Source organism: Triturus cristatus, chromosome 6 (genome assembly GCF_964204655.1).
Source record: "Triturus cristatus chromosome 6, aTriCri1.1, whole genome shotgun sequence".
NCBI lineage: Eukaryota > Metazoa > Chordata > Amphibia > Caudata > Salamandridae > Triturus > Triturus cristatus.
In genome coordinates, this window is record NC_140589.1 from 110427670 (window position 1) to 110444094 (window position 16425).

Below are 16425 nucleotides of genomic sequence, written 5' to 3' on the forward strand. Positions count from 1 at the left end.
CGTTAACCTGGACAATGATCTCAGTCCACCTCTTTATTGGACTGAGATCAAGCACAGGTACCCCCCACAATTGATCTTCTCCAGGGTCAGTGCCCCACCCAGAATCAGGATCTAAAAGAGGTTCGAAGGTAGTATTCAGATCCCCGGCGACGAGCACTCGCCTCTCACCCGAGTACTGGTCTATAAGGGAAACTAAGTGGGCCAAAACCTGGGAGCCCGTCCTATTGGAATCTCTCAGGTACAGGTTATAGACATCCAGGTCACCCAGAATCCCAAGTGATACCCTAACTAATTGGATATCCCCAGACCCAGTTGGTATTTCACAAGCCTCTGGAAATACATCCTGTCGAACCCAAATTACCAGGCCTCCCATTGGACGCCCCCTAGCACCCTGGGTTGCGGGGACATGAAAATTCAAGAAACCCTGTAAAAACTGGGGCTCACAGGACCAGGTTTCCTGGAGGAGACAGACATCAAAGTCGCCTATATAAGCTAACCATTCCGGAGAATCCATTTTTGTCTTTAAGCCTGCAATATTCCAAGAAACCAATGATCCCTCATCCCTTCCTGGGCCATGAACATGTGCAAAGTCAACGCCAGACTGCTTACGTCCACTTTGCATTTCCCTGGACAGTTCAGGGGTGATTGCATCTACTAACTCAGCCGTCCCGTTAACAGGGGAATAATATACATTTTCATTAAGCTTGGGCCCTCCGACTGGAATACTTGGATTGAGGGGTGTAATAGGGAACTGTGTCCCAGATACCGGTCAGGCAAGAGCTGCTGGGTAGCACAGGTCTTTTGCTTCCCAATTTTTCAAAACTGAGCTAGATCCTGCAGGGATATTGGGATTGAAGTTGTAAAAGTACCCTAGATCATGCACCCCAATTTTTGACTGGTCACTAACCAGTCGAGAGTCACAAATATAATGCACAATACGACTATCTCCAAAGTTGACAATAATGGAGTCCCCAGCAACATCTTTGGGTCTTGGGCCTACCCAGCTAACCCTTCTAGCAAAGAGGATCTTTCCGTCCAAATAATTTGGAAGCGGTCTGTTCCTACTTAGCCAGAAGGTGACTTTGTTTTTCAATTGCTGGTAGGACTCCAATACACCTTCTTTTAATTCCGGGACTCCTGTCAATATGGCTACATAAGGAGTACAAGCGGGGGGCAGATGTATATGAGCCCTGGACAATATACTGTTTTCAACCCCAGATTCCATATTCCTTCCCTTGTGCTCGCGCTTTTTCCCAGCATTGGTGCTACACACACTCGAAGGGTTATCCCCCTCTTGGTCAACACGTTGTTTAATAGAATTGTCAATAACCTGAGCCTTCGGGAGAACAGCCTCAGGGGTTACCCCGGGCATTACTTCATAGGCAGAAGATACCAGCGGGAGAATGGGGAGAGTAGAAGACACCTCTAGAAGATTATCCCTTTCCTTGGTGGCTAGTTTGATGACGTTTTTAAGTGAACAAAAATTGTCTAAGACAGTTTGTTCTAGTCGATCTACCTTCTCACTAACCAACTTAACCCTTTCCAGCAGTGGTAGTAACAGAGAACGGACCATTTTCTCTATCTGGGGAATCATATTACTCGGTTGGGGCTGATCTATATGCCTAGTAGCATTCCCACCTGGAGATAAATGATCTTCGTCCTGAATCACCCCCATTGGAGATTTTTCCATAACATTAGGGTATTTGGCCTTTCTCCCTCCCTGGGACGTCCCTACTCGTTTCCTCTTAGGGTTGGGAGGATTTGTAGTCTTTTTGCTAGCCCTTGTCTGCGGGTAGGTTAAAGCAGATTTAGTAGTAATGGGGGGGCTGCGTGTTGATATGGCAATGTCGCCTGAATCACCAGGAACATCGCACACTTCTCTACAGGTCTGCAATATAGAAGTACCAACCCCAGGATTCTCCCGTGGTGCTAAATCACCCCCATCCTGTCCCGCTAGCTTCGAAGGAGATTTAGCCAGTGCCAAAATTCCCAGGGATGAGCGTCTTGCTTGTGCTAGCTCTGTGGACAGGCGTCGCTCAGTTATAGCAAGTTCATGCTCTAGAACTGATACAGCTCTAGTAATAAAATGGTCAAGAGTACCGGTCACAGACCCACACCCACCGGTATGTTTCCCTTTGGTTGCCATCAAACACTATATACACAATACTAGAGCCAATATAGTCGATAGCCTAGATGGAGTCAATTGGAAATTAATATTATATACCACCAGAGCAGAATACTAGCGGTATGGAATATTCGCCTATAGAGCAAAACAAGGAAATACAACAAACACTTGCGAATCCAATCAATGTAAGTGCACCCTTCTACCTTGAGTACACTGCCACAGCAGCAGCGTTAGAGATGTGGCCCAGTCCAGTCAGGATCGGTCAGAGACGGGCAAGGACGGGCCCGCCCTTGGCCCGGGCTTCGCCCGGGCGCCGCCCGCGCGCGTCCCGCGCTGCGGTGACACCTGGCGGCCTAAGTAGTGGTCCGGCGCTGCCAGGTGTCGTCACCGCAAGCGCCGCTCGCAATGGGTGCTGGGAGGTTGAGTTTCGAAATGCCGTTCCCCTCACGGCGTCCGTGGAGGCGTCCGCAGGCGAGACGGTGGAGAGAGGCAAAAGTTCACCCCGCCGGAGTAGCCGTTCCCCTCACGGCAGATAGGCAATTGTGGCAGCAAACAGGTCTCGTGGAGAGCGTCCCGCGCTGCGGTGACACCTGGCGACCTAAGTAGTGGTCCGGCGCTGCCAGGTGTCGTCACCGCAAGCGCCGCTCGCAATGGGTGCTGGGAGGTTGAGTTTCGAAATGCCGTTCCCCTCACGGCGTCCGTGGAGGCGTCCGCAGGCGAGACGGTGGAGAGAGGCAAAAGTTCACCCCGCCGGAGTAGCCGTTCGCCTCACGGCAGATAGGCAATTGTGGCAGCAAACAGATCTCGTGGAGAGCGTCCCGTCTTGGTTTATTTGACCTCATGCTTGCTCTTGCATTCCATATCATATCTTTTAACTGGAAAACTCTCACTAAGCTTTCCATACAATGTTGGTGGAACTCTCTGTCATTTTCATAGACTTGATGTTGCATTTGCCTCTTCTTGCACTCCCACTCTTACAGAGATCTCCTCTGGTTAACCCTTACCATGTACCTGGATCGAATGGCCTTGAAGAAAAATTCACATATCACTTCCGAAAATTATAAACCTCCTTGAATTATATTTGCTCTGTCCTCCTTTCCTCTCGCTTTTCATGCTCCTTATATTATGTCAACTTTTTACTGAATAATATATTTTGATTTCCTTGCAGTTGATTGCTAATATGCCTTATTTTATTCATATTTATATTGCAATGTTAACATTCCATCTCCTCCCTTTTATTTATCCCTTTTTCTGTTTCTGTTTCTTTCCTCTCTTTTCCTTTCCCTCATGGTATTAGCCTTACCTTTGTTTCAATTTCGTATTTGATTTTATTATTTGTAGTTGCTGATATCTTTCTGTATTAACAAATTGCCCAATAAAGCATTTCAAACATAAAAAAAAAGAAGAAGCTGCTTCCACCCGATTTAGGTTTCTTGAACCTAAAAGTAATGAGTTCCCTTAGATATGAGGTTCCTGCTGGGCACGTGCCAGAAGATGGCTTTTTCAGAAATTCTGGACCTGTGCCATGCAAGGCCTTGGAAGTGAGGCAAAGGGCTTGAATTTTGATCTGGTTCCTGACTGTCAGCCAGCACAGATCCTTGATGGCTTGAGAGACTGAATGAAATGTGGGGAGGCCAAGAAGTACTCTGGCAGTGGAGTTCTGACAGACCTGCAGTTTCTTAACATATTGTTCCTGAAGATTGATGTATAGGCCATTGCAGTAATCTAGTTTGGACAGACTAAGAGAGGATATGACTGTTTTCCTAGAGGTGATGGGTATGAATTGAGGAATCTTTTTAATGGTTCTTAAAGTGTCAAAAGAGGAAGATATGAAAGCTTTGACTTTCTTCTGAAATTTAGTTTGTCGAGTATCACTCCGAGACTCTTGACTTTGGAGGTAGGCACTGGGAGCGGGTTCTGAGGAGGATAACTGCGGTCTTATCCGAGTTTAATTTAAGACAGTGCTTGCCCATCCAGGTGCCGATTTCTCTCATGCAGTCAGTTATGAAGCTGAGAGCTGATGTAGTTAGCCTCATTAGCAGCAGATAACACAATTTGTGTGTCATCTGCTTAAGAGATGAGTGAAATGCCAAAGGGTTGAATCAGCGGGCGAGTTCTGTTAAGTATAGGTTAAAGAGGGTGTGGCTAAGTGAGGAGTCCTGCTGCACCCCACGGGAACTAGAAGGTGTTGGAGCTGAAACTATCTAGCATCCCTGTGTTTTCCCTATCTTTCAGAAAAGATTTGAGTAGCTCCAGGGCTGTATTGTTTATGCCTTAAGTGTCCAGATGACACAGGAATGCCAAATGATGCACGGTGTCGAAGGCCGCAGCGAGGTCAACTGGACCAGAGCTGCAGTGCCTCCTCCACCCAGAATGGTCTTGAGTTTGTGCCGCCTCAGGCTGTGTTCCGTTCTGAAGCCGAACTGAGCGGGTCCAACAGATGATTAACTTTGGTGAGTTGTGTGCTGTCCAGTGCAGCACGCATGCAGTTTGTAAACTGTGAGGAGGCGGTATCTTTGGAGGCACAGCCCTATCTCGCATTGTTAGTAGGCAGGGATTGGCGTCACGAACTATAGGTGGTAACGCAGGAACGCCGAGGTACTGCCCATGGTAAGTTGGGTGTTGTGATTCGTCTTCTGCTCAGGAGGGCATGCAACCTCTGCAGGTCAGGCAACCTCTCTGAGTATTTAGGCACCTTGTGACCCCGTGTCTCTTCAATCTAAACCATCTTTACCTCTCTGATATCAGGCATTCCTCAGGATGCATCTCTTCCGGCTCCTCATCTTTTGCTGCAGTACCAAGAAGCCGCAGGTATTTCAACATCTGGACTGAACTGGCAGCGCCAGTGCTTGAATGCTGGCACACAGTCGGTCAAATGTTGCCCTGGTGGTTTCGTGGTGGCATTGTGACATGCCCAAGCTTCTCTGTTGCCTTGAGGCTGGTTCTAAGTGTATCTAGCAGCTCGTACATCTTTCCAGAAGAGCAAAAGGGAAAGAAATGGCTGGTATTTTGTGCTGAGGACGGAGACAGCAGCCCTCCCTCCCTCTGGTTTCAAAAGCCCCAGCAGAGGGCTTTATTTCTCTCCCCCTGGGGGCTCTGCAGATGGTGGGGGCGCAGGCGAGGGCGTGGGAGGTCTGCTGGCCTCCCCGCTGGCCACAAGGTGTGTCCTCGTGTGTCCCCTTCAGGTGTGCAGGTCAGGGCGGGGCTTCTACCGGGGCCCAGAGGTCTGAGGGGCCCACGGGGCCCCGATCATTGCTGTATATTATCATTCAGACAGCAGCCCAGGGGCCGATTTCCTTCCATGATGGCCAGTGACACGCTTTCTGCTCTGCTGCTGCTGTTCCTATCACAACCTGGCAGCGCTGGTGAGGGGGGCGCTGGGTGAGGGGGCGCTGGGGGAGGGCGGGCCCCTCAGCTGGCACTTGACCTCGTGCACCTGAACGGCAATAAATAGAGTTCAAAAGCGGCAGCTGTCCGGGGCGGCGACACGTGCGGGGCGAGTACAATTACTTGCACACAGGCCCCCGGCGGATATAAAAAGACCCGGGCGCCGCCTCCTCGCCACTGACATGATATCTGTTTGAAGCCACGCGGGGGATTACTGCTGTGCTCACGGAGCGGGCAGCGCTTCGGAGCACTGACGAGGCGCTACCCGCCCAAAAGGAGCCGGCCTTCCCTTCCTCAGCATGCATTCCGATTCACCAGTTGCAACTGGTGTCGCCTGGGTGCAGTAGGCAGGAGATGTGTTTCGATGTTTAATTCATTTCTCTAGATAAAAATCGAATTGCATGTTAGAATAATGTCATACAGTGGTTTCAGTCTTTATTTAACTATTGGAGTGTGGTTTATATTTATCTCCCAAATCAATATTCTGGAACTAGATCCAGCAGAAAGCATTTGTAATTGGTCAACTGGAAAATCTACTAAGGACACGGCAGAGTTATGGTGTGGAGTTTTAGATGACCAGAAGGTTTTGATCATTCTGTGGTATGTCATCACGTTTGTGTAGCGTTTCCACCATTAGCATGGCCTCTAGGAGCTGTTGGTTCTTTAGGGATGCCTGGGTTCCAGGGTTTGAGCCCCTGCAGGGTGACGCGCTTCAGTATTGTGTTCTGGTGTATCCTCACCACAGCAAGTCCAACCTGAGATGTGGACATTGAGAATTGGGTTAAATTTCACAAAAACAGCAAGAAATCATGTTGGTCGAGTGATGCTGACTGTCTGTCAGTAAAACAACTTCATTGGTTCCTCTTCAGTAACATACAAGAACTTCAATGCATAGAATCAAATAAAACAATAAACCATCACTATAAAGAAACGTGCAGAATAAAAACCTTAAAGCATCCAAAACAGCTTTTTTTTTCCTAATTTCTAAAATCTGCTGTGTATGAGAGGTCATAGCGCAGCAGACTCGCGGATTATTCAGTTGTTGCAGGAATAATAGAGCCGGCCTCCACTGTCTTACATTCAACATTTTTTTAAAAAAAGGAAGGACAAATGTTCTTTTTGACATATCATAAAAAGGACAGAAAAATACAATATGCAGGTTCGTTTGGGAGGAAACACAATCACAGGGGCACGGGGAGAGACCTGAGGAAGAATGGCAATTTGCTGGATAACCCACTATCAAAGGCAAAAAATGAAGCCTGAATCTGGTCAAAACAAAACGTTGCTGGACGTTCTGAACAAGGGTTAGGTTATGCAAACCCTCTTGGAGAGACATCGCAGTGTACGCAGCAACAGATGTCTTTATGCTCTCAATGTCCCATCTTTTCCTCTGTGCCTTTACATGAACCAGATATTTCAGCTTGCCCTTCGCAAGCATTCTACAGGAATACGGTTTGTTAAAAGGATCCGGGTGGCCAATTTCTTCACCACATCATTTTACCTATCCCAACCACGGAATCTCTAAAGCATGATCTAAGGTCCTACAATCCCTGAGTATCACTTTATTCAGACCCGCTTCCTCTCGTGACCAGATAAAAGGCCAAAGTAAAAGTGGGGCCATCGTGATCTTATCTCTGATATATGGGGTCCCCAGTTCAGAATGTCAAATCATATTAGACCAGCTTGCGGGAACTGTTAAAAAGGTTTTTCATAAATGCATTTTCCACCCTTTGAATGCTCTGCGCATTGGCCATGCCCCATACTCTAAACCATCGGATGCCACTGCCACACATTTACTCTCATAACTAGCCAAGAGTTTTCCCACTGGCTTCACATACATCCTTTTCTTAAACGAGTAAACATGCATTAATGGATTTCTCCATCTGGACGCGCTTACTTGATACCATGGGAAACCAAGAGTAGTTACTGACAAACAAGGCCCCCAGATGGGAGAATGAAGGAGCTTCACTCAGTTTCGGCCCTTTGGCAAAAAAGGCAGGATTCTTTCCTAGGTCTAACCCCACAAGTCATGACATAAATCTTGGCGCCATCGACTCTTAAGTCCAGCCCCGCATAAAGGAGATGTAATCATGGATCAGACCTTGCAGCCCTCTCCCTGTTCTAGCAATCAACACCGCATCGTCTGTGTAGAGTAGAACAGAGAAGGGACGCAAACCAATATAGGCTGTATTTCTCACCTGTCTCCTTAGGGCTAACTCCACCCAGTTGATGTACAGGAACATCATGATGCTGTCTTTTTCACAGACAGTAGAAATGTATGATTTCTAGGCACAACACACAAGCAATTTGATGGGTGTTAATTTATATTCTTTTTTAGTTTTATATAGTGCAAACTAGACCCGAGATATTGGGTATCAGAGCGCTTTACATGAGCACCAGTTTCGTTGATGGACACATTAATTTTTGTTAGGCACGGAGAGATTTAGTGATTTGCCCAGAATCACAGGATGTTGAGCGTCGTTGCCGAGATTTGAACCCGGTTCCCCAGCTTCGAGGTCGACCGCTCTAGCGATAAGGCTACATCCTCTCCCCAATATTGATTTGTATAGTGCACTAATCACCCAAGAGGGTATACAGGCGCTTGGGCAGGTGTGTAGGTTTGTGGTCCACAAGGCGCTCATACGAAAAGCCAGGTCTTCAGCTTCTTGCGGAACTCAAGAAGTGAGGAGGCTCTGATGTGTTGACGGAGATTGTTGCTTGTCTTGGGTGTGACGCAGGAGAATGAGCGACCTCCAGTTTTGCTTTTGCAGATGCAGGGATTTTGTGCGAGTGAGAGTGAGGCAGAGCATAGGTGCCTGGTGGATTGATGAAACTGTATGCGTCTGTTCAGATATTCTGGTCCTGTGTGGTGTAGAGCTTTGTATATGTGTGTGAGAGAAGTTTGAATTGGCTGTGTTTGTGATGTGGGTGCAACATGGGAGTTTGAGTTTGAGTCTTGCTGCCATGTTCTGGATGATCTGGAGTCTGTGTAGGAGTTATTTGGAGATTCAGGCATAGAGAGTCTTGCCAAAGTCCCACCTGCTGGTGATGAGTACTTGTGTGACGGTCCATCTGGTGTTGTGAGGTAACCATTCGAAGGTTTTTCGTAGGATGCGGAAGCACAAGGTGCCCACTGCGTTGACTTGAGCTGTCATGTAGAACTTGTCGTCTAAAATGATGCCTAGATTTTTAGCAGGGTCTGTGGGTGTGAGTGTTGGTCCTAACTCCGACGGCCCCCAGGTTGAGTCCTGTGGGGAGGTCTTCTTGCAGAGGACCAGTAATCCTGTCTTGTCGGACTTGAGCTGCAGGCAGTTGGCTCGCACCTAGTCTGCTATCATGATCATGCATTTGGTCCTGGTGGTGGTTGTCTCGTTCGTCTGCGCGAAGATGAGTTGGGTGTCATCAGCGTAGCAGATGACGGTGATGTCTTGTGATCGGATGATGTTGGTAAGCGGCGTCCTGTATATGGTGAAAAGGGTGGGGCTGAGGGATGATCCCTGCAGGACTCTACATATCAGTTTCTTGATCTCAGATGTGAAGAGTGGCACCCTGACTCTTGGGTTCTTCCCGTGAGGAAGGAACAGATCCATTTGATAGCAGATCCTTGTATGCCAATCTCGTGGAATCTTCTGATGAGGATATTATGGGAGACAGTGTAGAAAGTCACGGAGGTATCGACCAGGATGAGGGTAGCTTTTTGTCCTCGGTCCAGGATTATTCGATTGTCATTGGTGGCCACGACGAGTGCTGTTTCAGTGCTGTGGTTCTTTCTGAATCCTGATTGAGTGTTGTCTAGAAGATGATGAAGTACGAGGTGAGTTGCTTGTTGCATCAACGCCCTTCTCAAACACCTTGGCTGGATAGGGAAGCAGGGAGATGGGTCAGACATTGCTCAGTTGATTCGGGTCGGCTATGGGCTTCTTGAAGAGGGCGTTGATTTCTGTAAGTTTCCATTCATCTGGGAAACTGGCGGACGTGATAGAAGTGTGGATGATGTTAGTCAGGGTGGTGCTGATTGGTGATGTTCCCAGGTAGTAGATTTGGTAAGGTCATGGCTTCGTTGGGGCCCCTGAATTGATGGTCGGCATGATTGCCGCTATGTCGTTTCTGGTAGGGTTGTCCATTTGATCTGGTGGCCGTCTTGGCTGGAGATGGGTAGGTTAGCAACGCGTTCTCCGAGGTTGGGTTAGTGTCCAAAGTTGCTGTAGATGTTTTTGCAGTTTTGCTGTGGGAGTTAGTTGGAAAGTTTGTCGTAGAGTTGGGAGACAGCGATGTTGGTGGTAGTAGCTGAGGGCGAGGTGTAATCCTTAATGATCGAGAAAATCTCCTTGCAGCTGCTGGAGCTTCCTTCAATACGGTCCACTTGTGTTTTTTTCTAGTTGTCTCTTATTTGCTGCTAATAAAGTCTTAGTGCAGCATTTTAGGTAGTTCCTTCATTGGTGTCCTGGCTGGCCCTCCATTTCCATTCTAGCTGTTTACAGTGTTGTTTGGTGTCTCTGAGGTTTTCTGTGTACCAGCTGGCTTGCTTCCATGATCTACTATGCCTGTTGGTTTAATGGGTGCGAGGGAGTGCGCATAGTTCTTGATCCTGTTGTTGAAGTTGTTGATGTCCTTGTTGAGGATGTCTGGGGCTAGGTTGATCCGTGCTGGGGGCTCTGAGCCAGTATGCTTCTGTGATTTTGTCCCAGCTGCAGCTTGAAATGCTGAACATAATAGGTGCGTTGTCTCTGTGTGTTGATATGGAAGTGGATGATGGAGTGGTCGTTCCATGTGACCGGTCTGGTGGAGTTGTATTTGATGCTATGCAGTGTGTGTTGGTTCTAGGATGAGTTGGGTAGTTTCGGTCTTCCATGTGAAAGTTGATGTCACTGAGTAGACTGTAGGCTCTGGAGTCGATGGTGAGTGAGTGCAAAATTACTACACAAGACCTTCAGGCTTAACATAGTCCTTTCACCATAGGACATTTTGAAAGCACACCTCAAGAACATCTTTTCCAGATAACATATCCGTCCTCTGCTCTCCTGGCTTTCTGCTATAGTTCGGCGAGCCTTCTCACTTTCTTCAGATTTTTTAGACGAGCGCCTCTCTACTTCATTGCTTATCCCACCAGTCCTTCTGAAGCAGTATTTAGGTGGCAATATTGCTACATAACTACTTGCCTTTCAACTATGTGCCATGAAATAAATTGCCTCACAGCTACAGAAAAATAAAGCTTGTTTAAAGATCACATTTACGTATAAGTAATAATTAGGCTGAAATTGTTTTATTAAAATGAGAAAGGGAACATTCTAAAAGAAAGAAAGAGACTGCCATAGTGTTTCTAAGAAGAAAAACTATGAATACTTACCTAATACGTCACTATCTCACATGCAAATATTGTTCCTTTCTACAGTTTTGCATCTTAAGATGATATGCAATGTCAGAAAAGCCTCCTCTGTATTCCCATGAAAACTGACCTTGAATTAAAACTGTCAAGATCTCACAAGTCTTACCTGGTTTACTTGTGGAGTTATCTCGCAGGGACGAAGTGAGCAACCTCCACTGTCCCCCTCCTTACCTGATCAAAAGGTGACAATACAGACCTAGGCAAGGATGGGACCAGGGGAAGGTGTCTAATGGTGTTTGGGAAGGACGTCGCCAGTGAAGACCAGGTGAGGAATCTCACTAGCCTGCGGGCGCTCTCTTGGGTATCGCCTGCTAAACAGAGGAACAATAAGCGTTTAGTGCATCTGCCCTCCTTTCTTACTTGAACATACATACGCAGCAGCCATACAGTATTTGGAGTTGATTCAAGATTTAATAGTCACCTGGCACATGAAGGCTTATGCAGGTAGAGGTAGCTCTGGTTCCTGCCACACCAGAAGAGGGTGGTATCCGTACTCCCGACGTCTGTGTCAATAAGGTGAAGGAATGTCACGCATACTTGCGTGATGGCAGTGAAGTAAAACAAGAGCGCTACTGCGCGGTAATGATGAAACAAGGAAAACTGTGATCATGCTTCCCTGTGCGTGTCACGGGAAGACAAGGCGTTCAGGCGCTCCTGCGCCGTAATAATGAAACAAAGAAAACCGTTATCACGCTTCCCTGTGCCTGTCACGAGAAAACAAGGCGTTCAGGCGCTCCTGCGCCATAATGATGAAACAAAGAAAACCGTGATCACGCTTCCCTGTGCGTGTCACGGGAAGACAAGGCGCTCCTACGCCGTGAAAAAACAAGGATAGACCGTGACCACGCTTCCTGTGCGTGTCACGGGGAAGACAAGGCGTTCAGGCGCTCCTGCGCGGAGAATAAACAAGAAGCGGTCACGACCACGCTTCCCAATGCGTGTCGCGCAGGGCAAGGCAATCGGCGCTCCAGCGCCAAGAAAGAGCAGGATAAATGCCGCGACCACGCTTGTCTGTGCGTGTCGCGGTCACAAACCTGCAAGGGTGCTCCTGAAGGGGATCCGTCACTCAGCGAGACGCTTCCTATGCGTCTTAACCGGCAAAGGATTCAGGAGGAGCTGGTGGGCAATAGTCTGAGGTGCGGAGTAGGAGCGGCAGGCATTAGTGAGGGTTCAGTACTGGAAGCACTGACGGGTATGAGCACCGCGGCTATATGCGGTCTCACCCGGAAGTGCTCTTCATCTGATCAGGTACTCTTCTTGATATGAGCACTACACCGCTGACTTGTCAGCGGTGTTGTGCTCCAGGTACCGGAACCCACCATACACACATCGTAGTATCCCCTGGGTGGAACCATGACAAAAACTTCTGATTGTTGTCTTTCCTTTTTTCTTTCAAATGACCCTCCCCTTACTTTCCATCTTCTGCATGCCTCCTCTCTCTGAGCACAGTCTGCCTTAAGTCACCTGTGTCCTGGCCTTAACTCATGTTGTTGTATTTCTGAAAATTGCCCCCACCTCACCTGAAAGTTCCCAACCTCTCCTTTAAAAGCCAAGTCCCTGTCATCTAACTATACCTATTCTCCTGTAGCTCCTTGTTGGAAATTGTCCTTTTTGCAGAGTTATCCCCAAACTTTGTGCTTCTTCCTCCTATTGTTTTTCCTGACCTGTTTGTGTTGGTTTTAGGACTCTGGGCACTTTACCACTGCTAATCAGCGCTAAAGTGCATATGCTCTCTGTAAATTGTGTTATGGATTGGTGTTTCCATGATTGGATATTTGATTTACTTGTTAGTCCCCAGTAAAGTGCACTGAATGTGCCAGGGCCTGTAAATCAAATGCTACTAGTGGGCCTGCAGCACTGATTGTGCCACCCACGTGAGTAGCCCTGAAAAGGTTATTCAGACCTGCCATTGCAGAGTCTGCGCGCAGTTTGTAACTGCCATGTCGACTTGGCTAGTGCACACACTTGCCAGTCCCTAACCTTCCCTTTTCTTGCATGTCAGCCACCCCTAAGGTAGGCCCAAGGTACCCCTGTGGGCAGGGTGCAGTGTGTGTGAAAGGTAGGACATGCCCTGGTGTGTGTGGCATGTCCTGATAGTGAATTACAGCCCATTTCGTTTTTCACTATTGCAAGGCTACCTGTTCCCCATAGGACAGAATGGGAAGTTTTGTTTATAACATCTTATAAACATAACTGGCCCTAGGAACTAGGTGGGAAAATAAAGTTTAGTACGCCTGAACTCAGAATCTAAAGATTTATCTTTTAGTGAAGGTGATTTTTATATTCTGTGTTTGAAAATACCACTTTTAGAAAGTAAGTATTTTCTTGCTCAGTCATCCTGTGTGCCTCTTTGGAATGTGGACTGCCTGTCTGGGTTTTGGATGACAGAAGGCTGGGGAGCAGGAGTGGCTCCAGATAGTCTAGGTAGGTCAGGAAAGGGCTGAATAGACCTGGGCTGCGAGGGGGAAAGGGGGGGAGATTTCCTTGCACCTCAAAGGGCCTGGTCTGCCTCTGACAATGCTGTCTTCACCTTCTGCCAGGAAACCACACCAGAGGAGACAGAACTGGTTCTGGCTGGGCACAGACACTCTCTGCCTACGAGATCAAAGGATTTTGGGATATAAATATTGGGGATCAGACCCCTGAACTTTGGAACTCTTTTGGATCAAGAAGACTAACAAGAAGAAGAGCGGGAGAAGCTGTGAGCAGGACCTACCACTTTGCTGTGTGCTTTGCTGTGTTGGCCTGCAGTGGCTGCTTCTGTCTTGGGCAGTGAAAGGACTGGACTGAACTTTCTGCAATCTGCTTTGTGAGTTTCTCCAAGGGCTTGAGGTAGAGCTTGCCCCCTGTTCAAGAAGTCTCAGGAACAGGACTTCATGCTCTTCTGCCCGCAGCACTGGGAACTGTGTGTTTTGTGCTGCAACAGAGGAAAAGCAACTCGACGCCGCTGCCGACTCCGTGTCTTGATGGCACCGCAGAGGGCACCGCCGCATGGTCTCACCGACGACACCTGCTGACGCCGCCACCGAGCCTCTGCTTGCACCGCGACCTGTGGGCACTGCACTCCGCACCGCCTCGCTTCACGATGACGCCTTGGTATCCCTGACGATGCCGCTCCACACCGAAATCGATGCTGCTGCTTGCACCGTGGTTCGAGGGCACCGCTCGTAAAGTTACACGATGCACCGCCCTCATCCCGCACCGCAGCCGTGGCCTACCGACACCTGTGCCATCGACTCCAGTTCGTCAGCCGACAATAGCACTTCAGCAATGACTATGCTGCTGCTTGCACCTTGACGAGCACCGCCTTTATCTCGCACCGTGACCCTGGTCTCACCAACGACGCCATCTGACGCCGCCACCGAGCCGCTGCTCGCACCACGACCTGAGGGCACCGCACCGCTGCACTTCGCACCACAGCACACAACGCCTGCCAATGCCAGCGCTCCTGACTTTAACAGAGAGGAGTTTGATCTGCAACGCGTGTGACTTCGAAGGCCCCGACGACTCCTGCACCGACCTCCGGAACAGATGCCTGCAGACGCCATGCTTTCGGAAGCTCAACGAGAGGTTTGCCGACGCCCTGCATTTCTAAAAGGTACTGTTTGCGGGTCTTCCAGACACCGTAGTTGGCACGTGACACCGCTGTCAGCCAGAACTGTTTGGATTTGTTTGATCACGACGCTGTGATAGCCCCGGACGGAGCTATCGACGTCAAGGAACTGTTTTTCAAGCATGTTTTGATAACCGAAGATTTTTAAGTACTGTATTGTGGATTTTTTTTATCGTTTTTGGTTTTGTCTTAAGTATATAAAAATATTGGATATTTTTCCAAACTGGTGTGGTGTCCTTTAGTTGTGCTTACACTGTATTACTGTTGGTTATGTGCAAATGCTTTACACACTGCCTCTAAGATTAGCCTGACTGCTCGTGCCAAGCTACCAAGGGGGTGAGCATGTGTTATTTTAGGAGTGTAACTCCCTTATCCTGACTAGAGTGGTGGTTTCTGCCCGACTTTGGCACTTGCCCTAGCCGACCAAAAATCCCATTTCTAACACTCCTCCATTAGTACTATCAATAATTTGCATGAATTCACAAGCCCCCCTCACCAAAGATCACACCTAACTCCTATTAATTTCATCTAGCTGCATAGAAGCTGCAGTAAGTGTGTGTAATAGTTGGAGCAGTAAGTAAGTAAGTAATCCTTTATTGTTTGATTAATTAAAATCTTACAATAATACAAAATTCATATAATGGCCCTATATAAACAGTTAAAACAACAAATATAAAATATGCAATGTTTTTGAACTGAGGTATGCAGAGTTCATGAGTATATCATCCGAAGAGAAACATAGTATCAACGCTTGGCTACATGTCCTTACTCCTCGGACATTAAATAGTCTCTTAAGTATGCTCATTCTTTCGTTTTTCAATTCAGGACAGAGACACAGTAGGTGCATAATATTCTCATCCCCAGATTTACATAGTCTACATAATGTGTCCTCTTCTGATTTTTTTCAAGGTGGTAAATGGCATAATCCTGGTAGGACACCGAATCGTGCTTTAGTAAAAATGTGTTTGTTTTCAGCGACCATGGTGTATCCAAATATTGCTGTACCTTCTTTTTTGAAAACCCATTTATTATTGGCCATGCGTGTTTTCTTTTTACAAATATGTCTTTGTCTCTTATTAGCGATAAGTGATCTGTTATTTTGTTGATAGCTTTTTATGGTTTAAATGTTTTTATTAATTTGCATGTGTCAAACAAAACTACATACATGTAGCGGTCATCAAACACTGCAGTGATATACCCTTGATGAAGTCATTTGAAAGCGTCATCTGAACAGTGTGCGCATAGCTGAATAGTAACCTCGACAAAGAGAAACTCTTAAATGAAAAGAAAAACCGAAAACCCTAAAAACATAGAAAAAAGAAAAAGGCCCCTCCCCTGCCCTCATCCCTCCCCCTCCGAACCCCTATTGCTCCTATCGGCAACCCTCCCCTGGGACCTCTGTGATGCGCAGCAGCCGGAGATATCGGGGGCATGTGATTTCCTTAAATTCAGTGGCCAAAAGCGATAAAAAGGGCTGCCACAATTCACCATATTTATCCCCTTCCCCCGCCATAATCAGTGCCAATTTCTCCATACCCAGAACATGCCACAAACGGTGCAACCAGCCTGTGAAGGCGGGAATCTGGGGGGTGCGCCAATGTGCGAGAATGTTTTGTGTCGCTGACCCTAGAGCGATGGCCATCTGTCTGCCCCTACGAGATCGCAGTGGATAAGTCAGAGGATTGGGAAGACCCAGTAGTACATAGACTGGAAAGCGCGGTATCTCAGTCTCGAAGTGTTTGTCCACTTCATCCAGCAGCTGGGTCCAATAGGCTTGAATATGTGTGCATTCCCAGTGCAAGTGGACTAAGCTTCCCACCTGGCCGCAACCCCTCCAACATGTCGCCTCACGAGAGCGATCCATCGCATGTAAGCGTTCCGGAGTATAGTACCAGTATGTCACAATCTTCGTAA